At 51.8% G+C, this 25,726-nt stretch overlaps 1 protein-coding gene across 7 annotated transcripts in view; it reads left to right on the top strand.

Annotated features, from left to right (window-relative positions):
• Positions 1 to 25,726, top strand: part of Evi5 (ecotropic viral integration site 5) — a 336,527-nt gene that overhangs the window by 156,574 nt on the left and 154,227 nt on the right. The window contains exon 1 of one of the 7 annotated variants that reach the window (XM_089582016.1): positions 6,647 to 6,881. The exons of the other annotated variants lie outside the window; for them this stretch is intronic. The gene's annotated coding sequence lies outside the window, so the exon portion shown is untranslated. Of the gene's footprint in view, positions 1 to 6,646; positions 6,882 to 25,726 lie in introns of those variants that run through there. 7 annotated transcript variants of the gene reach the window in all.

The following is a 25,726-nucleotide window of genomic DNA, read 5'->3' as shown; positions in this document are numbered from 1 at the left end:
TCTCCTCTTGCCGTGGGATCAGAGGTGTGGTGGAAATAATTTCTGCGTTTTAAAAGGACACAGGTGGCGTTATTCTCCGTTTATTTTTCCCTGTTAATGAGTTCCTGCGTTGCACATTGTGGTCATGTGTCGTCGTGCTAATGGCGGCACGGCATTTATGCTTCTGTCGCGGTGGTTTATTGGGGCCTCAATGCTAGACGTATGCGACCGAGCTCGGTGCAAGCTCCGATTTCTATTTGAAAGATGGGTAGCTGCGAGAATCACGGTTATTTACGCTGACAATGGGCAAAATGCGAGTTCACGCTGTCATGCGTGCAACAAGCATTTCAGGGCGCAAGCCTGCTTTTGTGTCTGTCATTAAAGGCAGGACTCTAAAATAGTTCATGGGAGCAGTCAAGCGGCGCCGCGCCGTCGGCCCAAACCGAAACCGACTGGCACTCATCTGATTTGTACTGCATCGGTACGGCTTGCCGTTCTGCACAGCATCGCCCGTCCACACTTGAACGTAGCTGTTGTATTTTCAGCGGAATTTAGTGACCTGGTGGCCGCTTATATTTGACTACTGACACAGCCGTTTCAGTGACTGCGGCAGCACATGCGCTCTGTGACAGCTGCGCTGCACTGCTGTGCCGGCGAATAAAACCGCGTTATTTTGCGACAGCTCGTTCACTCGGTGAAATGTTTTGTTGCCGTAAAAGTCGAAATAATGACTCGGGTGAACTGTGAACAAGACCACAAAGTCACGCGAAAGCTAAACGGCATGAGACTCATTGGAAAGAAGGAAAGCGGCGCATGTGACCCGCTTTCTAGCTTCATGTGGACCCTGCCGAGAGATGGCGCCACAGTATGTCACCGCGCCCAATATCCACTGGATTGGTCGACTCACGTTGGCGCTCTCTGCATTTGCGTTGTTCAGCACGCCGTGCACGTCGTTCGGCCGTTCGGCTTCGGAATCTGTGTAAGGACCGGCTCCTTCCATCATTAGACGTTTGCTGCACTGCTCGTTGTTGTTGCCTCTGAAGCGCTGGCACTCTTCCGGCGACTTCGTCCTTCGCCCCTTCTTTCTGGCGTCTGCATGTGCACGCAACCGCGTTTCTCGCTCTTCATCTTCACACCCCCTCTCCACTCTGCGGCAGCTGTCGCGACGTTCCCCCGAGCTTATTCGAGCTTCTCGGAGCTTCATCTGGACGTAACGCCTTTTTCGCGAGTGACCCATCCAGTGTTAGCGCACTAAAAAACCATTCGTGTGGCGTAACATGGGACGGCGGATGCCAGAATTGGTGACCGTGGGGCGCAGGAGTCGGAAAGTGTAACCTCGGAGAAGCCTCTGCTCCTGTACCTTGGGGAGGGAGCGAGCCGTCGACGGTGGCGCGCGCTTCCCCGCTATGCGTTAACAGCGCGGAGAGAGCTTCACTGCAGAGCGTGTATTGCGGGCAAGCCACCTCTGCTGGGTGGTGGGGTGGAGAAGGAACGGGCTGAAATAACAAACGCAGTGTAAAAATGCGGTGGTAAGGCGGCTGCTTTGCGCGGTGCTCTACGACCGCCACTGTGAAACATATTTGCTGGGCTGGCCTGAGCTAAAGACATACTCGCAAATAATTGTAATCTGTGCTGTCGTGGATGTGCGATCTCGAATGAGCAAACCGACGACTGTACTGTTTCGTGCTTCCGTGTATTTTTCTTTTATTCTCATTAACAGGAAAGGCCTTCTCATTTCTGCATGGCGATCTTGCTTGGTCATTAGCTTTATTAGTATATTTCAGGATGTTTCCTGTGGCCTAGTTCAGGGGGCTGTTAAAAAAGGCTGTTAAAAAAAGGGAATTTAATCTGAGCAATAAAAAGCATTGAGCGTTGATGCTCGTTTACGATAAAACGATTGAATCTCCATATCCAGCTGCCCCTACATTGTGATTCACTTCAAGCCGCTGTACTGTTTTCACGCGTCCATCATACGCGCCCGCGCCGCGGTTGTGTGTTTTGCAAATACACTTTCACTCGACGAGTGTGCATAGTCATTAGAGTTCTCCTATGGTCTGTCGTTTTGGTGCCACTCGTGACTAAGAATTTTTTTTTTTTTTTCAGTATACAGCTTGCGAGAGGAAACTGGAGTGTCGGTGGTGCTAACGTTGTGCGCGTCGTTAACCGCGGCTGCACGCGAGGCGTCGGCGGCGCGTCTCGTTTGCATGCATATTGCGAGAGATGGATTCAATTCTGAGTTCCCGCGGCAACAGCTGCGCCGATGCGCACGCTCGTCGTGCAGGGGATCAGTGCGACTTCGGGATGGGATTGTCGCGCGCACGTCGGCTCGGCGCACGCCGAACTGCGAATTTTCCCCATGTTTCCGTCGTGCCATCCCCCCAGGTGGAGCGCTTGTACCTTTTGTGCTCTTACTTTAACCTCGCTCTGTCCGCCGATCCGGAGAGCGCAAGTTTCGCGCTGTACCGTGCGTGCCCGCCACTCGATGCATCCGCGGGGTCAGTGGGATCGTGCGGCTGGTGTGTGCGCCTTTGGTTGCGCCAGCGTCCGCGGCGGCTTCTCTTTCAGTTTCTCTTTCGACTTCCTACATGCCTACGCCAATTGGCGAAACGGGCGTGAGGCCCGCCTTGCCGTGCGCGAGCTGTTACACCGAACGCGCGGATGCGGCCGCGCGCTTTCGGTGCGAAATTCTTGGACCGGAACGAAAACGTTTTTCGCTCGTCGGGCCTCGGGTGGTCGGACCGCGGTCCTTCCGTGTCGCACGGGCATTTTTTTTTTTCGGGGCTCGCGCGACTGCCTCTCTGTATTGCGCGACACGTAGTGAGAGACTGCACCTGTCGGTACGTGTGTACGCAGAGGAGGTTGCGCGCGTGCTGTCGTTTCCCGGCAGCTGCTCTCAGCACTGTCGAAGCTGCGTGGTGCAAGTACAGAGCGTTGCGGAACTATACTTGCTGGCCAAGTTCGGAGGTTAATATGTATGCGCTCAGCCAAGAAGCCCGCAGCTGACCTGCGTATGGGTTTTAGTAGCAGCTGCCCTCGTGCAAATAGTACCATCGTTTCTGAGGCTATATTTAGCACATATAATGGCTGTCGTGTATTCGCTGCAGCGCCTCTGTTTCATTGTTTCTCAGTTTTCAAGCTCGGTGGCAGCTCGAACTCATTTGCATTCTTTTACTCGGTATAGTCTAAAACTGGAAGCGCTTGGGTAATGTGAGATGTGTACGTACACTTCATATTATACGAGGTCTGTTAGAAAAGTATCCGACTTTATTTTTTTTTTGCGAACACCTGTTGGACATGAAACAAGCGCGCTTACATCAGCCGACCTTGAACCCTCGTGCGCATGCACGAATTTTTTCCCGCCTGCCGATAGCGTCAGTCGCTGGGAAGCAGCGTTTGAGTGAGGCAGTGCGCAGTGCTCTCGTCGGTTTTTTGTTGCAAGGAAAATGGCGGAGCGAGAGGAGCAGCGCTACTACCTCAAATTTTGCCAGAAACTTGGCGATAGCCAAGTGGAAACCATTCGAAATGTTCACACGGCTTTCGGTGATGATGCTGTGAGCAGCACACAGATTAAGCAGTGGTGCAACTGGTTTAAAGACGGCCGCACATCTGTGGAGAGAGAGCCACGCTCCGGTCGGCCATCAACATGCTGAAATGACCAGGTAATTGCCGAAGTGAACGCTGTGGTGATGCGGGACTGCTGTGTGACTATCCGAGAAATTGCGGAAGAGGTGGACATCAGCAATTTTTCTGCACATTCCATTATCACCGAAGATTTGGCCATGGAGAGAGTTGCGGCGAAATTCGTGCCGAAGCTGCTGACGGTGGAGAAAAAGCAGCTTCATGTTGAAGTCTCACAGGAGATGCTGGATTCCACAAACAGTTACCCTGACTTCACCGACGCCGTAATCACTAGTGACGAGTCTTGGGTGTACGGGTACGACCCGGAAACCAAATCCCAGTCGTCACAGAGGACGCATTCCACGTCACCAAGACCAAAGAAGGCCCGCCAAGTGCGCAGCAATGTCAAAGTGATGCTGACTGCTTTTTTGACTCCCTCTGTGTGGCACACCACGAGTACGCACCCCACAGGATCAAAGAATGACTAAAGAGTACTACAGGGATGTCCTCCATCGCCTACGTGGTGCTGTGCGGCGCAAGAGACCGGAATTGAGGTCAACAAGAAATTGGCGCATCCCTCGCGGCACTGCTCCTGCACATTCCTCGCATTTGATTCAGACTTTTCTGGCGAAAAACCAGACTACTGTAGTTCAACAGGCTCCTTACTCTCCTGATATGTCCCCCTACGACTTCTGGCTGTTTCCTAAAATCACGAGGCCATTGAAAGGAGCGCGATTTCAGAAAAGAAAGGACATTATGGCTGCAACGACAGCAGAGCTAAATTCCATTCCGAAAAGGACCTTTTCGGAATACTTCCAACAATGGCAGCACCGCTGGGAGATGTATATGGAGTCCCAAGGAGACTACTTTGAAGGTGATTAGGTTTCTAACGCTCCAGTTATGCCAGTTTTTTTTCTTCGGCCAAAGGTCGGATACTTTTCTAACAGACCTCGTAGTGTCATTTGCGGCGTCTTCCATGTTCAGGTTTGAAAATCTGAGGGCACTTGCGCACTTGGCAGGTTTAGGGTGCCTCCGGGCACCCTGGGTAGGTGTAGGTTATACCGCCGCTGAAGGTGAACAGTATACCTGCATGTACATGGGGCCCAGTGATCGCCAGCCCACACGGTGCGGACGTCGAGCTGGCGTGACGTTGCCGTGCTCTCCACGCGCCCTCCACTGGCATTCTGCCCTTTTGCCTTCCCTCTTCCCCTTTAGATTCCTTTCCTTTTTCCGATCTTGGTCAGCGACCCAAATTCCCTTCTGGTTAACCTCTCTGTCTTTCCTTTCCCGGTTCTGCTGCGCTCGCTGTCACCCGAGTTCGGTTCTCTTTAAGTGCATTACAGTGAAAAAAGAGCTAAAATCGAAGGGTTAGGGAAACGCGCTCAGTGAGTGCTGGCCGCTTGTTGGTATTGTATTTAAGAAAAAGGACGAAATAAAGAAAGCCGTGAAAAAACTGGAGGTTGTTAATGGGTAAATGCCCATATATGCGGAATTGGTCATCCACATTCACAAATCGCTGGGAGTCCTCATACATCCAGCGGTTAAGTGATGCGCCAGTGCCCACATAAGCGGCTGTGTCGAACACAGTCACCGGTGGGGCTTGTGAGACCCAGCTCGCTCTTCCCGAGCAATCTCTCGCTATCAGTTATTAATTTAACTGCCACGGTGGGCAGTTTGCTTACAATACGGTGGGCAGGTTGTGATGACGTCACAGGGTCACGTTACTTAGGTGGGAGGCGGGCCACCTGCTTCTCTGGGGATTTTTCGATATGAATGTGAAGTCGAGAATGACAAGTTCCGCATGTATGGGCAATTGTCTACTCTTCCTGTGTCCTTCTGTGTGGCCTGAATTTTGTTCTATTTTGTTCTGAATTTTGTTCTGCATCCGACTAGCCCCAACTAGCCATTCCTCTGCATTAGCCCATTAACGCTATCGCATCATAGCCTAAAGGCCGAGCTTAAGTGCCCCCTCAAATCTTTTACGCAAAGAAAAAAGAGGCCTGTTCATTCATAGCACGACACATTCTGAGCGGCTCATCGATGGTGCCAACCGTACACTCTGAGTGCGTTTCGGCTTCCCTCATTACTATCGCTGCTTGATGCACCGCAGCGTTCGGCCGCTCTTCTTCTGCCAGCTTTTGGCCTCATTGGCCGCCTTCTGACCTTCGTGTGCAGCCTCACTAAGCTGCCATCGAGCCCTTGTCTGCTCAGTTTTCAGACGCCCTTTCTAGAAGGCTCTACCGTGCAGCTGCAGCACTGCTGTCGCCGAGCGTTTGGAGGCGCAGTACTAACAGATCCAGTTTGACGACGAAGATAATGTCAGTGTGGTGGGCTCTACCGCCTGCGCTTTCATGCAGCAGCTATAGTTCTCTGAACGTGGCGCCGTCTGTTGCATGTACGCCGATTTGGTCGCTATGGGAACTTTTTGCTATAGTCAATTCACAACATAGAGTCGTTGCCGCGATGGCCGAGTGGTCTGAGGAGTCGGCCGGGAAGTGAAGCTGCTCACCTTGCGCCCTCGTTTGTTTGAATCCCATTGGGAGAGTATTTCTTTTGCTGAATACCATTCCAACGGAAAATTTGGCTTTGGAGGCCGATGGTTTCGGCTCTAGCTTCGGTAGTAACTATGTGTTCGTAGTCCCGTTAGAGATTAAAAAGAAATATGCCTGACAGCTGATGGTTGTGTCGGGCATTCCTGTCTATCGTTCGCGCTTCAGCGCTGTTACGCCGAAATAATGAGCGCTTACCAACTCGTCTAGCTGGCAGTATTTAGCCGCCAAAAATGGCAACGCGTTGTTGTGTGTAAACAAGCCGCTCAGTTTTAAATCCGCGCTTCGGCTTCGTTTGCCATGAACGCACGCGATGAAACAAACTGCCGTGTGGCACCGATACGCTGATGCCGTCGGGCATATACATATAGCCCTGACCAGGGGTCGCGAAGAAAGGAAAATGTTTTTATTAATCATTGCTGGGCTGTGCTCTTGAGAGCAGTGTTCCTGGGTCCAGGTTAATAACCGCTGTGCCGCGGTCCCGTTTAACGATAACGCAGGTGACACGCTGCGCTGATCTTGACGGTTTGCCGCTTCTGTGGGAGCCCCGTCAAGGCCTGCACTGCGCTTGATACGAGCTTCGCTCTTGTTCCCTGGCATCGCCTAGGCAGAGGCAGCAACGCGCGAGGTTTTGTTCCACGTGGGACTCTTCCCACCGCCCGGGTTATGTGGACCGGAACGCTCGCTGGAGTGACGCAACCTCGCTGTTCGCGAGTCGTCGGGTTCTGGCGCAAGGTAAACCCCATTGTTGTGGTGGTGCCGCCGACAGCGTTTAGGCGTCTGTGGCAACACGCGCGCCAAAGAGTTCTTTGCGGCCGTTTTTCCTGGTTCAACCGTGTACTTGGCGCACAGCTGCGGGACTTAGTAGCATTTTCGGTACTTCGTCAGAAATGGGTAGCACCGTTGTTAAACGATGAAACCGCATGGCTGAGCCACGGCAGAGTTTTATGTTAAGCTCTGCACTCAGTTGTACTTTACGATCACACCACTTAGCATGGTATCGAAAGAGCAGTTGCGGGACGTCTCGCGCTCAGTACCCTCTTTGCTGAAGTAACCCCTGCGTGCGTGCGTGCGTGCGTGCGTGCGTGCGTGCGTGCGTGCGCCGTTATTTCTGGTCTTCCTTTGCAGACCCCCTCTTTCTTGTCGCGTTTCAGGTGTCCACCGTGACGCCTGTTTCGCATGCAAGCGAAAACCTTAGTTAGCGATTCCTGCCGCCGCGGCGCAAAGGCCTGTTTCGAGTCGTTGCGGCGGCTCGAGCGTCGAAGTTCCAACAAGTTGGAAATTTTGCTGCGACGCGCCGCTCAGTTCGCTCAGTCGGTTGCATGTGAACCAGCCTTGAGTAAGACTTAGGAAAGGATAGTTACTGCGTCTTTCCACTCCTCGCAACGCCCCCCTCCTCACTTCCCTTCTACTGCAGCACCAGTTTTTTTTTATCTGTAGCGCCTTTTCTTCTTTGGCTGTAACTTAGTAAACCGCAGGTAATGGCTGTGCAGAATCACGACTTTAGTTTCATGCTCATGGGCTCACTGAGCCGACGGGAGGATGGATAGCTGCTCGGTTAGAGCTGCATACTGCTGCGCATGTGCTCCGTGCCCCCCCCCCCCCCCCCCGCTCTTTTCTTTTAAGAATGCACATTTTTTGTGTGTAGTGCTTAACTGCTACGAGCCCCTTTTACAGGTTCGAGTGGCTATCACAGTTAGCCCCGTTAAGGAGCTGAAACTTTAAATTACTGATTCTGATTGTGATTGTGAAAAAAAAAAGAGTGCCATGCGCCATAAGCCCTGATCACGTGACCCGCTAAAAAAAAAAGTGCGCTTACGTGGCGTGGAAATGGCTGTTCAGTTGCACCTAGATAAACAACGCTTGAGCGTTCCTTCCTCTTTACGCGACTCGCGTCACAAAGGTGGACGGTGTCTCCATCGTTACTTCGCGCAACGGCACGCGTGGAAACAATTTCGGTTCGCACAATTAACCCGCAGACTAGCTTGATCTTCGCGAGACTGTCGGGTGGGTTAGCCATGTGGAGTAGCTGGGTCTAGTCGCTCTGTTCACAGCCCATTGCTTTCAGGCCGCCTGCACGTTCACCGACCGGAGCCACAGTTGTTGGTGCGGCAGTGCGAACGCGAGAAGCTTGCCCGACTTATCCCGTTTTTCCGCCATTCGTTCGGCGTCATTCGGTGTGTGCACTGTCGAAGCGCCTCATTCGCCCGCGTGCGGCCGATCTGTGGTAACTGTGCGTATCGATCTGCGACGCATTTCGCGACCGACGCCGTCAGCGCCGGCGGGATCAATACGGGCTGCCTCGGGTGACGAGACGGTTCTCCCTTCTCTGTGGCGTGAATCTCTACATTCTTTTGCGAGCGCAGAATGCGCTCTTTGTGGCAGTGGCCTCGCCGGAGAGAGCTACTCATCGCTCTTTCCGCACCAGCCGACTTGGTCGACGGACTGCGGGACCTGTACGACCAAAACTGCGCCGGTTCAGTGCATTTTCTGGGCAGTACGATGGCCACTGGGCTACCCGGCAACCTGTTATGTAAACTACTAGCACTGTGCCATTTCGAATGCAAATCGACTGTCACCGGTCCAGCTGCTAACTGCGCCTGCACTCCAACCAGCGTTGACGTCGCTGTGTGACTGTTTAAACGATCTCCCAATGGAAGAAGGCACAAGGAAGGCATCGCAGCTGAGGGGGCCACGCAGCCATGAGGCCGGCTACATGAGTTGTTCGCATCCTGCTTGTTCTTGGCAGGTTCGTTTTCCCGGGAATTTGTCGCCACTTTCATCGCCACGATATTCCGCCTTCTGGATTGCCCCCACTATTGGACAGTACGACAAGCTACATTTGGCAGTGAAAGAGATGGCCGAAGCGTTATCAGGTCCGCCTGCAGAGTTTGATGCCAAGACACCAAGAACTCAAACTCGAAACCACCTCAAAAGTGACCAACGATTCAAAAGTCATGGGAGGAAGGTTGTAGTGTGGGCATGAATTTTATCAACGAAAGGCAAAGGAGTTCTAGAAACAAAAGGTAGAAGTTAGGAAGGAGGTTGTTGGTGCTGAAGGGAGGGGGGGGGGGGGGGGGGGGGGACAGTTGAATAAGGAAACAAAACTGTCGCTTTTCGGACGTAGTGAAGAAGGTGAAGAGTGAAGAAGCGATTGGTAGACTTGTAACCGCGCAGTGATAAGAATAAGATTGAAAAGGTGGAAAACATCCTTGTGACCCCTTATGAATATATTGCCTCAAAAACGAAGGTTATTTCTTTTTGCTTGTAGTCAGAAGTCCAGAATATACGAGGTTCATATATTTTTGTACGTATTTCTTGAAGTTGTGTAAGAAAGTTTCTCTCATTGATCAATCGACCTTTCGATCGCAAGCTTGCTTGCTTGCTTGATTCATTCATTCATTCATTCATTCATTCATTCATTCATTCATTCATTCATTCATTCATTCATTCATTATTTCATTTACTACTAATTTATATACCGAGGTAGGAGATATTTACTGAAAATAATTACTGTATGACGTGGACGTTTGGGAAGTTCCTAATAAATAAGAAGTACTTGATGAAAAACTCAAGTTCCCGGCAAAGCGAATATGGGAACGGGGGGCAGGTAGTGGTTATCTCGGATATCGTTTTCTCAGAGTATGCCGCTTAGATTGTAGACATTAGGAGCGTTGAAATCAGTGCAAGGTGAGTGCACTGACGGGGCAGCCGGAGCTAATCTGTTTGACCGACTATTTCACTCTGGAGCGACTCCAAAATATTTGCGAACGCGTAGACTGAAAGCGACTGGAAACGGAAGAAAACTCGCAGAGAACGGGCCGAGCTCTATCAAACGTGACCTCTTTGGGGAGTCGTACAGCCGTCGCAGGCAGGTACATCTATTTCGGTCACGGTAAGCGAGCCCCAGTGACGTTCGTTCCAGGTCGGTCTCAAGCCGCTGGACAACGAAAACAGGCGGCGAGCTAAGCCGTTAGCGCTATGGGTGCCGAATTTCATCACCGAGGACCCTCTAAGGAGTGGCACTTCCTGCGAGGCTAACGGTGTTTGCATGAGCGAAAATTCCGTCGAGTGCAGACGCCCACGTCATGTCTCAACGGTAGGTAAAGGGGCAAATGTTAACAGACAAAAAAGAATAAAGAAAGACACCCCGGAACCTTGAATGGCGCTTCCGCAAGCGATTGGAAAGGTCGGTAAGAGAATGCATGCGTCCACAGAGAACTGACCTGACAGGAGCAAGAAGGAATCCTTCCAACCGGAGCATGGGAAACCTACCGTCGCGCCAGCACCGTTTCATTGCTGCCGCGAATGCATTTAAAAAAGTTCAGGCGGAAATGAAAGCATGTGCAGCGTCGATTTTGTCGTCAAGTTCTCGGTTAGAAGTTTTTCCCGACTCGGACCGTGCATCCCGAAATCTGGACGGGCGAGTATGAATTGAGGCTCGTTGCTACTCAATTACTGGTTCTGGAGACGAAGTTTGCGGCGCCGATGGCGGTTTGCAAGGAGACGGAGCAGAAGGATGCCGTGTTTGTTGGACGTCATTCGAGGGGCCGACACGACCTTCCCTGTCCGCGCATACGCCTGCCACTGGAGGGCGTTGGTTTTTTCCTCCTTCTGTCCTGCCCTGTTCCCTCGCGTCTGACTCGCAGTGCTCTCGATGGCAAATTAAGTTCCCCGGGGCGGCTGGCGGCAAATTGGATCACGGGGAGGAGCGGGCGGACGGAGGCGAGGCGGTTGTTTTTCCTCTCTCCCAGCGCGATCTGCCGGTCCCTTCCCGTGCCTTTTGGGCTGTGCCTGTCAAACACCCCCTGCGGCTGTGCTGCACGCGGGCGCGAACTGAGGGATCGTCGTGGACAAAGCAGTGCGCAGCGTTCGGGGAGATGGATCGAATTTTGTCTGGTGCATGTTCTCCCTTTTTTTTCCCTCCCGTCTTTCCTACGAAAACAGAATCCGCCACGCGCTAAACCTTTTCCGCGCGATTCCCTTTTTCTGTAGAAGAGCCGATGGCGCGCATGCGCATGTCCCTGACGTCAGAGGCAAGCCTTGAGTCCCCAGTGTCCAGCATAGGGTAGCCCTTGTTGCCCAACTTGTGCACCCTAGACCAGGGAATTGGGATTAGGTCGCGCCCATGCCAGCGCGGCGAATAGGCTTCCTCAAGTGTTGCGCGTGTTGTTCCGGGCGCAGATGCGTGTTGTATCATAGCCTTTGTCATCAGGTGCATGCCGCATTTTGTTCGTCATACGGCGCGTATTGCGTGGGCGTGCGTTCCACCATTACGGGACGTATGCACTGACCTCACATGGCTTCGCTAGATGTCGATAGGATGCTTTTGCTGGGGCCGAACCCGAGTTTCTTGTTCAGATAGTCGGGGCGTGCACTGAACCACCACCGCTCCGATTCGGCAATCATAATTTGATGCATTTGATATTAAAGCTCACTTGTAATGACTAGTAGATGCAGAACTGCTTTTGGCCCTCTTTCTTCTTTGTGAAAGATTGTTGAAAATTGCAGGGTGGGGGTGATGGCATTGTGTCCATTCTGGAGTGCCCCTATGGCCGCCACGGAGTCCTGTGCACAGTAGGTGCTCAGACATCTCCGTCTGAATACGTAACGGTTCTTATCATCGGGATTAGAGGGCACTGAATGTCTGATTCGCAGTTTTTTTCTCGCTTTTTTTTTTTTTTTTTTGCGCTCGTGAACACTTCTCGCTTCGATGAGAACTGAATGTTCTGATCCTGGGCTCCGTGTGTTTAGAAAGACATTCACCTTATTCTGCTGGCGGTGTCAGAATCGGCGGCAAAAGCGCTCTGTCCGCACTTTTAGAGCCCGACTGCGGCCGCATTATTAGGCTACACTTTGTGCCGCCGGCGGCGAGCCCGAGGCTGCTGCCTCTCGGCGCGTCCCGAGAGTCGCTGCAGGGGTGTGAGCCGAGCGCCCACAACCCCCGTCAGCTCGTCGTCGCGTCGACACAGTCTCGCGGGAGGAGGACGCTGGACGAGTGGAGTCTTTACCGCGTTGTATATGCGAGGGGATAGTGCGGATGAATGTCACCCGGAGGGACAGCTCCGGCGTCCGTCCGCCCTCGGCTGTGCACGTAGCATGCACCCTTGTGGGCTGTGCATGCACCCTTCTTTGTATGTATACGCGGCTCCGGCGCTTTGTGCGCGTCGCGGAGGGCCGCTTGCACAATCGAGAAGGCTGCGGGCTGCTGAGGCGAACGCGTCGCTGTCTCAGCGAGCTAGACGGCGGCGCGCGTCGACTGGCGGCCGACAGCGTGACACGAATGTGCACTCCGGGCGCTGATTGGGAGGCGCGCGCGAAGTTGTACCTTTTCCTTCGTCGGTTTGTTTCGTTTTTTTTTTTCTGAACGCCCGAGACAAAAGCATTCTTGTTGGCAAAAAAAAAAAAAATAGAACTTTATTTTTATTTGTTTTATTTATTTAGTTTCATAGCAGGCAGTATACAGAGCCTGATGCAGGGATAGGAGGTAAAGGCTGTTGATGCCTGACGAAGCCTCTGACCCTACGCAGTTCGCAGCAGTTGTGTTGCAAAAATATATCGCATAACGTATACAAAACGGAAAAAAATAATTTTGCTTCCTGGAATAATACATGGTACAAAGACGCGAAATTTGACACTGTCCTTGTGTCATAGGAATTTACTAGCAGAATAACACACACAGCCGCAAGTGACACTTTGCACGACGCTATCCTATAATTAAATGCACATATCAGAAGGTAAAATTTTGCCGCAGCACAGGCAACAAGAAAAGATACTTTGCACTGATCAACGCAACGGCTGCGAATGCAATAACAGGCGAAATACGAGATGTAAGAGTTCTGTGTTTTTATGTCTACATGCCCGCAGCACGCGGCCCATTCAGCAAGTTGTCACCGGGTATGAATTCCTAAACGCGTGTCATTTCCTCCTATGGGAAGTCCAGTGTGTCCTGTCGCATATCTACTGTCCGTGCCTTTCTTTTTTGCGCTAGTTAAGATGTATGGAAGTCCAGTAGGGTTGTTCAGCGATATCCTTGGGGTCCAGTGCACCTATAGCTAGCTTTACTTTTCCGCTGGTAAGTTCCAAACGGTCCGAATCCGAGCTCTGTGGAGCTCACGTATGAAAAGTGAAAACAAAAAGGAAAGGAGGAATATTTGGCCCTACGGCTTGCACAAGACGTCACAGGCGTCATGATGGTGAACCACGCGTAGCCTGTTCATTCCGGAGCAGGTGGCGATAAGCGTATTATGGAAACGCGCACCTTCTAGCAGTGCTCCTGGTTTTCCAACATGGCGGCTGCTGTGACGTCGGTGCAAGCAGTGTCAGTCAACTTCGTGTCCCACCTTATGCTGCTGGAAACTTGGTAGCGGAGGTAATTATTCAAACCACGGTTGGGCGTTGAGCGCAAGCCGACAGGTAGCAGCGCGAAGTAATTTCGACAAGAACATGAACGGCCGGCGTTCTTCCACCGCGGCACGTTGGCACACATTTCCCTTGCAGATTATGCTGTGAAGGCTCCTTGGCGTTTTTGAAGGGGCTGTTCTGCTGAGAGAAGCACGCGCCGTGCTCTCTGTCGACGTTGTGCTCTTTGAGCGGTTCGCGCGTGCCCCCACTTCTTTTCTCGCTTAGCTTTCTTATATTTTGCCATTTCGAGCTTTATTGCTGATTAGGGTAGAGGCGGCGCGCGATTGGCGGCGTGCGGCCGCGCACCGTGACGCGTCTGTCACCGCGCCAGTCTACGCGGCTCTGAATCGGTGATGCGGGGCACACGCCTACCGCTGCCGCGTTGTTGGCGCGTAAAAACCTGCGCGTTATTATTGCGGCGGACATATCGCTGCTTCCGGCTGACGGGGCCTGCGCGCCGCCCTTAATGAGCGTCCGTCAGGCCTCCCCGCGGGGGCAGCGTATATCGAGCGAGAAAGGCGCGTTCGCCGGGCTGACCCGGAGTCCAGACGCGCTGTCTGCGGTGCGGCTATTAAAAAGACATCGCCCGTACACGTATGGTGCGCGCGCAACAGCGCGCCGGGGAGCCGGGCTCGTTCATCAATAACGAGCAGCGGGCAGTCGGCCCCGCCTTCGATCTCTGCCGTCAGCCGCGCGGTCACTGCGGCCGGACAGATAGCGCTGCCGGCCCCCTGGGGAAGGCTCTGTTACGGCACGTGGCCCCGTGCCAACGGAGCGGCAGTGCGCAGGTCAGTGCTCGTGCGCTGGCGGAGCCCCAACTTGTCCGCGCAACGCCAGCGCCACTCGGTCGACTAGCGAACGGATGCGGTAGTGGAAGGGCACCGTTCGCTTTCTTCCGTCGTGGGCAAGTGATATGAACTGGCAGCGGCAAGGCGGTTACGGCAGTCCGCGGAAAGAGGTTCAACTCAGTCCGCCGAAGGCGTGTTCGTTTCTCCCACAATACCTTTGTTCGCTTGAGGTTCTTGTCGTTCAGTTTCGCTCAGCTGTGTCCAACGAGGTAATCCGATTGCGTTTCCTCGCTGTGCAAGTCGAGCCTGCATTTCAGCAGTCCTGACGCGGCAGGTGCGCTCAAGCGTGTAGTCACTTATACACTTTTCATTTTTGAAACAGCGCAACAAAGACGGGACGTGGAAACTGAGGGGTAAAGACAAACAGGCGCTGACTCCACGTCCCGTCTTTGTTGCGCTGTTTCAAAAATGAATACGTATCAACTTGCCCAAATTTCTGCTTTCCTCAATAGTCACTTATACGTGCGAGGCTAGCGTAGCGCATTTCTGGACACTTGGCTCCTCCTGTGTGCAAGCACGTGCGACAAGTATACGGTGCACTGTTAAGTAAGAGCCGCGAAAACACGGAGGAAGCGTTCCACAAAGCGAAATACAGTTCATTTCTCAAAAAGCTTCGCTACCGAATAACCCGACTTCAGAATATTATACGCCCCACGAAGTCTGACCTCATGTCCTGGAGCTTTCAACTCGGCTGCCTTACCTGACCGGACAGTCAAAAGGCTTTCGCAGAAGAAGCTACTCCAGCCCGTTGCGTGCCTGCACTGCCCTTGCTTGCAGCTGTGTTGCCCGGCAGCTGTGACACTGCGGTGCTGAACGCGTGACCGCAGTTTATATCTGAAGCATTTTCAAAATGTCAGAGGGCCTGTCTGCTGTTTTAACGAAGGCGAAACGAAAGAACATCCGCGTGCTGTATAGGTTTTACCTGGGCTGTGAAAGAACCCCAGGTGACCTAAATTAATCCGGAGTCTCCGGAGTGCCTCGTAAGCGAGGTGTAACTTTGACGTGTAAAAGTGGAATAACTGAAGAATTTCAAGGTAGGACTTATTTCCGCAGCTGCGCAAAGCTGAAACGGTCGTGCACCTATTCGTTGAAAGCACAGTGCATTCTACTGCGTGCATGATGGCCTACACCAAAACGTTCTCTCGCTATAGGCAGTAACTTGAGTGGGCTGGGAAGGAAAATAACCTTTATATAAATTATTCTGTGAAATGCCGTCGCAAGCAACGCCGATGCCACAACACGAAATGTTTCAAGATACGAACGCAGCAAACCGCTTATGTGTACGAATGCCTCGTTCGACGAGTGCTTTCATTGTAGCCTCGCTCCAAGGCTCGCGTGCAACGTTTCCAGCCGTTTGGCTCGCCACAACGTGTCTTGTTAAAATTCATTTAGCCATCCCTTTTTTTCAACCATCATTACATTCCCGTTTTATGCCCTGTGGCAAATATCATGTAAAAAAAAAAAAAAGTCATATGTCTACCCTTAGCTCCACGTTGCATGCGCACAACGCAGCGCAGTGGTGTCTGCTACATGCACTTGCACGGTGTGAGATCGAAAAAACTACCTGTGCCGCCGCGGTGGCTCAGTGGCTATGGTGCTCGGCTGCTGGCCCGAAAGACGCGGGTTCGATCCCGGCCGCGGCGGCTAGAATTTCTTTGGAGGAGAAATTCCAGAGGCCCGTGTACTGTGCGATGTCAGTGCACGTTAAAGAACCCCAGGTGGTCGAAATTTCCGGAGCCCTTCACTACGGCGTCTCTCATAGCCTTAGTCGCTTTGGGACGTTAAACCCCACAAAACCAAAAACCAAACCAAAAAACTACCTGTGCCTCCGTGCCATGCCAAACGTTCTGAACGCCTTCCTTTTGCTACCCCGGTAGGAGCCCGCCACGGTGGCTTAGTGGTGTTCGCCTGCTGAACCGAGGGACGCGGGATCGAATCCCGGCAGCTACAGCCGCATTTCGATGGAGGCGAAATGAAAAGGACGCCCACGTGTTCTGTGATGATGTCAACGCAAGTTAAAGAACTCCGGGTGGTCTGAACTATCCCGCGGAGCCCACCACTGCGGCGTCTCTCATGGCCTACATGCTGCAGCTTTGGAACGTTAAACATAGCACATAACATAACTACACCACGCTAGGCCAGGGCTGCATGCTCGGCGCTTTCAGATAACTGCAGTTATATTTGTGAGCTTGCTGAGGTTCGACGACGTTGTTATCCAATTTGCAGAGTCGTTCTGCCGTTAACGACGTATTTGGTCAAAGCAGTTGGCATAACATAACACATGGCATGACATGGCAAGTTACTTTTCATACAAGCCGTGTCTGTCCAGCAGCTGGCAAAGACAAGTTCGCGGTATAGTGCGTCATGGCCCTTTCTTGAAAAAAAGGTATGACAAAAAAAGGGGAAAAAAAAGCGGCCGCTTTATCTGCACAGGCAAAGGCAACCATTCCGTGCGCAGGAAATCGAACGTGCCCGCTATTGATTCGTGTGCCACCTACACGTCAGTGCCTAAAGCAGTGCTTAGATTAGTATGGCCTCCGGGATCGCCGCCGCAATAGTGCGACCGCCAGGCAGCCGGTCCAGAGTGGGTCGGCCTACCTACCTTGTACGCAACCCGCCTATAATGTCACTTGCGGCGCACTTTGTCCAGCACGCCCATTTTTATCGCCCACGGCCGCCTCCCTCGGCCCCTCCCCATATTTGCTCGTGCGCGTGCTGTTCCGCTTCCCCCTTTCCCCATCTTCTGTTTTCCCCGGTGTGCATCCTCCGTGAGCCTCTCTCTCTGCTTGTGTTCTTTTCGACCGGCGCTATCTGGTCGCGTATCTGATACCGCACGCTGTGCACATGCGCGTGCAGTCGCGACCTTGCCATCCCATCAGTCAAGCGAGCGGCAGCCTTCACTTCGCGTAATTAGGCTAATGTGTTCCCCGTGGAGGGAGGGGGGCGGGCGCGTGGCTGGCGCTTTAATTAATTCCCCCTCCTTTTGTTCCCCGTGGCGCGCTGCCCGTTGAATAAGCTGGCAGGGATGACGCCTGTGGCGGCTGCCGCCGCGCGGGGGCCGATGAAGACGTCAACGCCACCGTCGCTGTTCGCAGAGGAAGGAGAGGACGGCTGCGCGAGAGTGACGATCGCGGGAATACCTTTACGGTTGGTTTCTGGTGCTGAAGGGGGTAAAGAGTTTTGCGTTTATACCGTCGTAGGGCGTTGGATTGTGTGTCTGTGGGGCCAAGCCAGCGCGCGGGTTCTCTTGCAGCGAGTCACTTTGTGGCGATGAGTTATGTCCGGAACACCTACAGGACACACGGGCGGTGCGCAGCAGCTGCGGGCCCTGCTGGAATTCCGGGAACTCGGCTCTTCTTCGCCGCCAAGGCTTGTTCTCCGAGGAAACCGTGGTCTGTTCGCATGGCCGCCCGCGTCTATCGCGATGGATCCCCCCTCCTTCGCCCTTCCAATTTAAGGGCACATTTTCGCTTACACCAATCGGATCCCCGCGGCAACGGAAACACCCGATAAGTGACGCGCAGAGTCAATCGGTTTTGTGTACTTGCGAGGCTTCGAGGCCCTCGTCGCTTGACAGGAACAGGTGTAACTGCCTTGTCACGCATGACGGCCTTCACGCAGCCAAGCAGCCGTTCACCTTTGCGCGAACAGCTTCACCCATGCGTGCAGCGAGCTCCGACGTTTGTCAGCTCCGGTCGATGGTCCGTCAGCGGAGGAATCAAACAACGCTGGCACGTTGTCAGTGATAACCGAGCCCGCACATCATCGCTCGCACAAACCATGGCAAGCGGCGTGTCAGCGCGGTATAGCGTATCCGGAGGTATATTTGGGGGTTGTTTTGCTGGTGCGGTTGGCACGACGAGGAAGGGGGATGCTAAGAGAACTTGTGCATTCTCGTGAGAACAAGCTTTTCTTTTCTCCGTGATTTTGTACGCATAGGAAATTGTGAGTGCGTTCTCTCAGCCAATGTCTTTCTGAAGGAGGAGTTTACGCAAGAACTTTTAGCATGCATAATCTGCACGTTAATTGATGTGAAGAAGCAGACTGCACCGACTTTCGTGTAGTATCGTAACCGGTGGTAGAGCATGCGTATTTGCGTGGTTGGCTAATTCAGTGCGTTTTGATAATCCTCTGAGGTGGTCTGTTTTTGACGAAGTGGTGATTGTTCACATCCAACTGAGCGGAGCGTTGCAGTCGTGATCCCAGTTTAGTCCTTGCGCAACGAAAAGCTCTTCTTCAGGTCGAAAATTTTGAGAAGCCTTACAGTCTTCATTCGCAGTTGAACGGCTACGCTCAGGCAGTTCTGTGTGATGAGTATTTCACTGGCTGGTTAACTTATTGCGAATACTTTTTTTTTTTTTCGGAAAAGAGACACGCTGTAACGAATGGTTCTTTTACCTTGAAAGGGAGATACAAAATAAAAAGTGTTGTTTATGACTTTGGATGTTGTACACTCGTCTACGAATAAATGTGGTAACGTGAGCGCTTGAGTGTCAGTTTCGTGCTTCCTCCAGGATACGCATGAAAACGCGCGAGTTGCCCAATAGCTGTCGCCACACTAGCACACTCGCCGGTATTTCGAATGAATGACAACCTGTTATTGGTTCAGGCGCTGGGACTTTGTCAGAATTCGCTACCATTTGGTTTCACTGCATAAATGCATTTTTGGGAAACATGAGAATTGACAGCACTGTGTTTGGGCAGAAACAGAGGGCGCGTGGATGACCTTGTCTTTTAAAAGCTGATGAAACGGCTCTGATGGTGACTGTGAAATGCGTTTATTATGTATATTAAAGACTATAGAGCGTCCATGCCGGCCGCATCCAAGTCCTCAAAAGCGAGCCCATAGTTTACAAGTAGTTTCTGAAGGTTCCCGCAGCTTGCGGAGACGTCTGCTGCCGGCTTCCCTAAGGAATCTTGTCGTGCGATGTCGTATATGACTCGCGTGATGTCAGGAGGGAGAGGAGCTGTCATTGGCTCACCGTGATAGGTCACGTGGTGCAGTTGCTGAAAAAAAAAAAGCGCCAGATACCCCACCCTTCTGCCTGTATCGGGAACGCTTCTTTTTCCGCAGAAGGTGAACATTTATGCCCGTGCTTATGCGGGAATTGTGCGCGCTGTGTCAAACCAAGAAGGTGTTGGTCGTACTCCACACTTCCGGTTTACGACGTCGTCGTGCAGCGCGCGTGCATCCGTAATCTGTAGCCCCCCCCCCCCCCCGCACAAATACACGACTATCAAATATCCAGGGTAGAAGAATATAAGCCGTCCTTGTCGTCCGCACCATTGTCATTTATTATTGTAAATTGTACATTTTGGGGTTAACGTCCAGAGACGACGCATGGGCTATGAGTTACGGCACTGTGGAGGGCTCCGAATTAATGTGGGTTGGACATTGCATAAGGAGGGGTGAGCAGTAAAAACGTGTACGAGGCCATGGTAATTTATTTATTTATTAGTACCTCAAAGGCCCACTAGGGGCGTTACCTTAATTAAAACAGACAAGAAGGAAACTTTGCACAAATTTATTGTACCGTGTGTAAGGTGGAGGACGAAGAGAAGAAAATAAGACAAAAAGAATACCACAGCGTTTTCGCGTGCATATGCTTTAACAAAGAGTAGCTAAGTAAGACGTCCTCAAAGCACAATACGCGAAAAACAGTAGCCAGTGTATAAAGGAAAATTAGAACTTGTTACATTAGCAATATTTACCTTCGTAATAACAGTCAAGCAGGAGAGAAAATGCTTGTGCGAGGTATGACTGGTTATAAATTTAATTGAACAAAGTGGGCCGTAGTGGAAGGCTCCGGAAATTTCGACCACCCGGGGTTCTTTAACGTGCACTGACATCGCACAGCACACGGGCCTCTAGAATTTCGCCTTCATCGAAATTCACCCGCCGCGGCCGGGATCGAACCCTGGCCTATCGGGTCAGCAGCCGAGCGCCATAACCACTGAGCCACTGCGGCGGGTAAAAAGGAAACGCGAGTGCTGGATATAATACCACACTCAAGAGGAAGTAGTTAGAACAGAAAGTGACGCACGCAGAAGTAAATTCTGCGTACGTGATCATCCGCTGATGCAAATTAGCGGTGCGTGCTGTGTGCATTGAAGCAAGCTTATGCTGCCATGATTACTGGTGAAGAGAGTGCTGTAATGGTCCTTGCGTATAAACCTTGCTTCACGCATGTGGCACGCCTGTCTTGTGTTCTCCGGGCAGGGCTTTGTGCCTGCTTTCAAGACTTACCCGTAAAAAAAATGTTGGTTTGTTCCCGATGGCGATCATGTGATCAAGACGTGGTGCGCGAACGACTTCGCTTTTCCGAGAGTCGGTTTATGAAGTTTAGTTGAGTGCTGTTGAAACCATGTTTTGTATTCTCTTTCGCTTGCAATAGAGCGTGCAGTGGATGCTGTTCAAGCGTCGGCTAGCCTGTTCTTAGAAATACTGCGGTCCCGTCAACCAGTGTCCGTATCGCGGTACAGATACGTGTATAATTCCAGTCATGCGATGCAGCGCTAGTGACTTTGAACCCCTTGTGGGCAGGTTCGCTGGTGCTGTGGAATTTTCTTCCTGAGAAACTCTCAGTTGTTTGGGGAGTCACGTAAAAAGCACGCATGCGGCATTAAGCCACGAACGACGCTGGCAGAAAACGTTGCACCACAGGTAGTCTACGACCACGCATGCCTGCAGTTTTGGGAACTAAAGCTCACCTCGGTTGTGAGGGCCAAACCGATTTTGTCGCGATTTTGCTGCATTTAGTTCTGGTCGCGCCGGTTCTTTTTTGGTTGGGATAGTATTTCTTTGAAGCCCTCTTTTCCCGGTAAAAAAAAGATAAAAAATGGTTTGGTTTGGTTTGGTTTATGGGGTTTAACGTCCCAGAGCGACTTAGGCTATGAGGGACGCCGTAGTGGAGGGCTCCGGAAATTTCGACCACCTGGGGTTCTTTAACGTGCACTGACATCTCACAGTACACGGGCCTCTAGAATTTCTCCTCCAAAGAAATTCTAGCCGCCGCGGCCGGGATCGAACTCGCGTCTTTTGGGTCAGCAGCCGAGCACCATAACCACTAAAAAAGAAACAGTCTTGGAACACATTCTTAGGAATGAATAGTTGCTTGTTTGTTTTTGGTCTCAATTTTCGTTTCACTGGACGAAAACAATGCAGGCTAATAAAGTTCGCTAAAAATAAGAAAGCTGAATGCTGAGACTGTTTCTTTAGAGCCGTCGACGGATCTTTAGCGACGATGACGTTGTGTACGTGCATTATCATTAGGCGAAAATTTGGTAAAATCTGTGCGCCGGGGTTTGTCTCGTCTCGAACTCGTTTAAGATAGCCCGCGGTCGCAGGCGTCAGTTCCGGGGTGTAATAATAATAATAATAATAATAATAATAATAATAATAATAATAATAATAATAATAATAATAATAATAATAATAATAATAATAATAATAATAATAATAATAATAATGTTTATTGCACAAAATTCACATACAACTTCAAGCACAATTTCAAGCAACTCATAAAATGGACCATGAAAACCCAAAAAGGTGGGGCTTCTCAAGGAGGATACTGTGGTTAACCCAGTCGACTAGCTTTTCTGTTATCACCCATGCTGAGATATCACAATTATGCACACGTACATTGGTATGGTCGATGCATGATGTCACAATCGTGTTTTTTAGGAGTCCTTCGCTTGAGGGAGAAGAGATAGTACACGCTAACCCGTAGGATGTTAGAACAGGTAGGTAATCTGAAACGATTGACTTATGGTGTCTTCGACTGGTCGCTCCCACGATCCGGTTCGGATTTGGCAACGTGAGAGCCGCTCTAGCTCCGAGCGCACAGCGAGACCGGTCAAGCCGAATGGTCAGCAAGTTTTCAGAGCGAAAGCGCAAGAAGGAGGGAAAGGACCTAACTTCCGGAATCGCCACACCGCAGTGGCGCTGCCGCTGCGGCTGGTGTCAACGGCAGCAATCACACAGTCTGCAACCTCCTCCATGCAGTCTGCACTGCCCACGCCGCCGTCGCCGCTGAACCTGTATCGCTGCACCAGCAGTTCGTCTCCGGCTCGCGTCGAAAAAAAAAAAATAAAAAATTAGTGTCCCGTTGTACCACTCTGGATATGTGACAGCAACACAGACGGCGTACCCAGCTTAATGATTCGTCTGCTTTTCGACATTTCCCCTCACAGAGCCACACAGCAGGGACGTTTTAACTACGTCTAATACCTAAAGCGCCAAAACTTGCTTCTACGGATGCGTAAGAATGCCTCGCCAGACCGGTCGTGATGTGCCCTGGCTACCCTGGCTTCGCATCCGTCTCCGCGAAACGGCGGAAGTGGCTCTGTCACGTGAACACATCTCGGGGCCGCTCCGACTTTTTTCTCGGAGCGCCTCAGAGCGCTCTGAGCTGGAGGCGGGCGCTCTGAAAGAACCAGCCGAATGTAGTCAGAGCGCTTGATTTCGACCAGCCGAACGTGCGGCTGCATCTCAGAGCGCTCTAGAGCGATCTGAAACGACCAGTCGAAGACACCATTAGCGGGTGACAGTGTGTCAGTGTTGAAATCTCCAGCAAGACATAGCCACTGCTCTGAGTTCCAAGTTTTCAAGACCTTATCGATCTCAACCAAGATTGAGGATGCACTGCTAGATGGGGGCCTATAAACTGCCAACAAAACTAAGGACAAGTGCTTGGCGCTTATTCGTAGCCGCAGATTCAGCGTGTTCGAACGAGGCATTCAACTTGGATACACCGTAGGAGTTGCGAATGTCAACAGCTATTCCGATGCCGCGCTTGTTTTGCCGCGTGCACAATAGTGCTTGATACCATTTTAGGGCAAACAAACCGGGTGAGTCCTCATTAGTGTTAGTTTCTGCTAGAACAATTATATGAAAAAGGTATATCTGAGTTTCCGCATTAAAGCTATCCCGATGCTTTCGTCTGCTGCGGACATTGAGTACAGCCGGCCAAATCTTTAGCTGGCGTGCGTGACGTCCGCGTTTTCCGTGCTCCTGCAGCTTATGACGGAGAAAACTTGCGACAATATAAAATTTAAGCACAGGCTCACTAAGCCCGTGATTAATATTGAGCTTTCCGCAAAGTTCCTTCATCCCAAAGCGCAGGAGCACAGAAAGAGTGGTCGTTGCGCACGCCAGCTAAAGATTTGGCCGGCTGTACACTAAAAGTATCGCCAACCGAAGCCTAAAAATATTTTTTAGGAAGGAGAAACTGTCAACGATGCCGGCTTTCAGGTTCACGGGTTTAGTGCAGCTTGTAATGAGGCTGTTTCGGGTGTTTATACGGTAAGCCGAAGCCCCCTCCGCTTTTGTGGCGAAAATTTTCCTGTTCTTCGTCCATGCAAACTTATAGCCCAATTCCTTTTCCCTTGTCCGTACTGCCCAGAAAAGTGCCCTGTTTGCGTGAGCTAGGTCGTCGTTGAAAAGCAGCCTACCCTCACTCCGGCGAAAAGTGATAGCAGTAACAGTAATAATAGCAATAAAATAACAGTACATAAACAGTTTGCACGTCAGTCTTAAGCGCAGCGACCTGTGTCACGAGGCCCGTCAGCATCGGTGGCAACCGCTATCCTCCCCATTATTACCAATAATAAATTCGTTGTTATCGTTAACTCCCATGTTCAGCCATCAGCGATTGGCGCTGCTTCCTATATATCTTATGGCGTGTGCGCCCAGGGCTTACTTTCGCACCCCCACAAGGCCTGCGCGGAAAAGAGATGAGTGCTGACACGGAACAGGCACGGTCGTGGCCTCCCTCGGCGCTGCGTCTAATAGTCTGACGCTGGGCAGGGTTTTAATATGCGTCCGCACGTCCGTCCACTCTCACGACAGCCGAGGTGATGGACGCTGTCGTGACGCGGCGTTGCCAAGCCCCGGCCCTGGGAAGCAGGAAAGCGGAAAGGGTGGTGCGCGGCCCGCGCTTTCCTTCTTGGTTTTTTTCCCCCTCTCGCCTCTGCGCCCGGTTAATATCGTGTTCGCGCGTCCATGTATGTACTGTGTACACGGCATATTGTACGTCCCGGACAGCCTGCCTGTTGGCGTTCAGCGTGCGTGCGTGCCTGCCTGCCTGTGCGCGAAGCGAACACTTGCTGCGCGCACGAATATCTGCCGGCGTCGCCGTGAGACGACGCCTCGTCGGGGCTGCTCCTTGGGCCGTCCGTCGCGCTCTGCTTGCAGCTGGTGCGGACGGGAAGAGCGGGGCGCCTCGCTGTCGGCGCGGCCTAATTGGAGCGTTCTCGTTAATCAAGCCGCTCGCCGGGCCTCGCACAAACAGCGCGCATAGACGGCTTTGGAGGCCAGGGCCCGCGCTGGCCAGGGAAGATGCTCTGAGCTCGCCACGTTTTTTTCAGTCTGAGCAAAGGCTGTGCTGGGTTTATAGAGACTTAACGTTTTGCGAACGGCGGGCTAGGGTCTGAAATTATTGTGGACTGCTTCAAACTGGGGCGAGAACGAAGAAAAAAAAAATGTTAAGGAGAGCAGAATTTTGACTGAGTCTTACAGATCATGCGTTATCTTGTTTATTTTTCGTGCCAGCGCGGCTGCTGACTTTTCTCGGCAGACGGCGCACTAGGAGCGAAAATGGGGCTTTAGAAAATGGCGTGCGTTTTAGGAGAACCGCCCCTTGCTTGTCACGTCATATGCTGCACTCTGAGGAGGTTCACCAAAAGTCCAGCAATTTTTGTCCAGCGCTGTTTTCCACAAACGCACGCAAAAAAGAAAAGATGTGTGCGTCACCAAAAAGCACGGCATTTTTTTCGCCTTCACTAGTGCACCGCGCGCTACTTTCTGTCTGGACGATGGGAGAGCTTCCAACGAAGTGAGGAGCTTTGTGAGCGTTGCAAATGAAGAGGCAGAAGCGGGCAGCTCTCGCTGCCAGTCAAGAGCGTCACCACTGTGGTTCGTTACGCGTGTATCGTATTCCTCATAACCTTGAAGGGATCGTGTGGAAAGCAGGCAAAAGGCTCGTTTTCGGTGCTCTTTGTTAGATGGCAAGCCTCTGCCTCAGGGTTCGCGCAAAAAGTGAAGAAAAACAAGTCTGGAGCTGAGAAACATGGCCGCCCCTGCGTGCCATACAAAAATAAAAGAAAGCTGTATATGCAAGATGTCCTCGCATCCTTGTCTTTATATCCATCTGAAAGCTCGTGTATCTGAATTCCCTCCTTCCTTTCTTTTCCTGACGTTTCTTGTTTGCGTATGTTTTTGCGCAGACGACGGTTAAAATTCATGGTTGTTAGAGCATTGCCTGTGCGTGTGTCTTCCTCAGTCCCGTTTTCTCGTTTGCTTCCACATCGTTTTCCATGTACGAAGCG

Source organism: Amblyomma mixtum, chromosome 3 (assembly GCF_055824585.1).
Source record: "Amblyomma mixtum isolate Tamu chromosome 3, ASM5582458v1, whole genome shotgun sequence".
Classification (NCBI taxonomy): Eukaryota; Metazoa; Arthropoda; class Arachnida; order Ixodida; family Ixodidae; genus Amblyomma; species Amblyomma mixtum.
Note: the sequence above shows the minus strand (reverse complement) of the source record. Positions and strands in the feature narration are given on the sequence as shown.